Genomic DNA, 2,269 nt, shown 5'->3' on the forward strand with positions numbered 1-2,269 from the left:
CGAAAACGTACCGAACGTGACACCAGTCACCACTGTATCTTATTGAACCGAACCGTGAATTTTGTGAACCGTTACACCCCTATTAAAAATATATAAGAACAATAAAGACTTTATTGAATAATATATTATTATTTTTAAAAGTTTAGGAGTCTTTAAATCAATAATGTCTCATATCTTTATGTACTAGTAATTCTATACAATAATAGGTCAAATGCAGCAAGTCAAAAGACCAACTGGACCTTCTTTGCCAGTTTGCACACATTTCTTTGAAGGATTGCAAAAATATCGTCTGAATATCGATATCGAGATATTGAAAAAAAATTTCGAGATATTCATTTTTGTTAATATCTCCCACCCCTAGCGTAAGCTAGATACATGTACAATCAGAATTGGTTTTACTACCATTGTTAGTGAACCGTTTCATAAACTAGGAATTGTGTTCGGAAGAATAGTAACGTTACAACATGAAACATAAAACATATCCAATAAAGGATGCTAACTATTTTTTTTGTGTATGGCTTACCTTGTGTCCACTGCTAACATGCTAAGCTGTTCATGTTATTGACCAACAAGGAAGAACGCCGTTGCATTGGCTATATTGTATTTTTCGGTAAAAATAGTAAATTTTTCCTGTGAATGTGGTACATTTTGTATGTAGTATATATGAGGTATGTGGGGGCAAAAATGTATTATACTCTATGTAAAACAATACCTTTCTTCAGAGGATAACTTTACTAGGTCTGGACCTGGTTTAGCTCTGATTTAATCCTATTTTAGATATTACTCTGATGTAATAATCATTATTACCTGTAATAAATTGAGTAAATTATAACAGAAAAAGGATGTATTGTTATTGGAATATTCTACTTAGCAGATCAATAACAGGCTGAACCCCGCAACCTGTTTGGCTTTTATGAAAACGTCATGGTGACATTTGATTGTTTATTACCTTGAGACATTTGAGTGAACGTTGTTGACCAACCGTGTATGGTATGATTATTATTTTGAGCTTTTGCGAAGTAATCAATTAACCATGTATGTTAAAGTAAACCATGTTTTACTTTCATGAACGTGTTTTCATAACAATACAATCATAGGTGGATACAGTAAACACATAAACAAAGTTTTCTACTACCCCAGTTTTCCCCTCACAAATAAGAGTAATTTACTCGAATGTCTTTCCTGGTCCATGAGCGTGCACAACTCTTGTTGCAGTTTCGCTTGTCGCCAGAGGGGGCGTAGTTCTGCAAAAACTCAGAGACTTGCGTTTTGCACCTTTAAGTGTGTCTGCTACAATGTCCTCCACTGTTGCTTGCTGGATTCTAGGATTGGACATCATCACTGCCTCTGTAATATTAATTTCCTTAACTATGCAGCAATGGTTAAAAAAGTACTGGTAATACAGTTTTTTTGTGTCACTAACATATAGGACTTACTTTTTATGACCTTCATAATGTTCAAGTTTTGCAGTGGTCTCTTCCCTTTCTTCCCCTTCAGACTAAACTCCTTCCACACACTGTAGGAGGCCAGTGCCCGCATCACCCGTCGGGTGTTTTCCCCAGGGTTTGGACCTCCAACAAGACTTAAATGGTGTGTCTACAAGATGGAATACATTTTCAAAATGGTAATAACTTTTGTTATTTAACTTAATTCTAACACTTTTTTGGCATTTCACGGATAGTTCACTATTAACATACCACTCTATTCCGAAATGTCTCCTCTTTCATTTTTTCTTCGAGAGAGAGGAGTTCCTCCATAGTGCCACACAGAATCAAGGCTCATCTCCTCCACTCGCTGACTAGTCCCATCACCCAGGGCACGAGCATAGAGTTCATACAGGGCTGCTGTGGAGCTCCTCATCGCCTTCATCTCACTCTCTATGCTGATGATTCTCTGAGTGAGTAGGCTCAGGAGGCGATCTGGGAGAATCAAGATTGATTCATTCAAATACAGGTAAAAACTAAGTTTCAAATTATGTTTTTCATTTACCATTCTTCTGGATGTCTCTAGGAGGCGCTGGTCTTAATGATGCATCAAGAACGGTATAATCTTCAGGTCTTGCCGGCGTTAATGTGGTTTGTTTGTTGGGTTTAAATGCTGGGGGAAATTGCAGCTGAGGTTCTACTGTAAATTAGAAGGTAATTACTAAAAAATAGGAACAAACGAAAAACTATGAAATGTATTGGTATCAATCAACTAATGAAATTTTGGTATTCTGAAAACCCCCAAACACTTTTAAATATGAAATTGTGCACAAGTGGTAATGTAA

General features: G+C 36.5%; 1 long non-coding RNA gene across 1 annotated transcript; it reads right to left on the bottom strand.

The window, feature by feature from the left end:
- Positions 1-1,277: 1,277 nt before the first annotated feature.
- Positions 1,278-1,767, bottom strand: LOC143701884 (uncharacterized). Its single transcript, XR_013190180.1, has 3 exons — positions 1,698-1,767; positions 1,437-1,596; positions 1,278-1,347 (listed from the first exon to the last, which is right to left on the bottom strand). It is a non-coding gene; the product is annotated as an uncharacterized LOC143701884 (long non-coding RNA).
- Positions 1,768-2,269: the final 502 nt, after the last annotated feature.

Source organism: Siphateles boraxobius, unplaced genomic scaffold (assembly GCF_051911475.1).
Source record: "Siphateles boraxobius isolate OS27281-9 unplaced genomic scaffold, OSU_SipBor_1 33, whole genome shotgun sequence".
Taxonomy (NCBI): domain Eukaryota; kingdom Metazoa; phylum Chordata; class Actinopteri; order Cypriniformes; family Leuciscidae; genus Siphateles; species Siphateles boraxobius.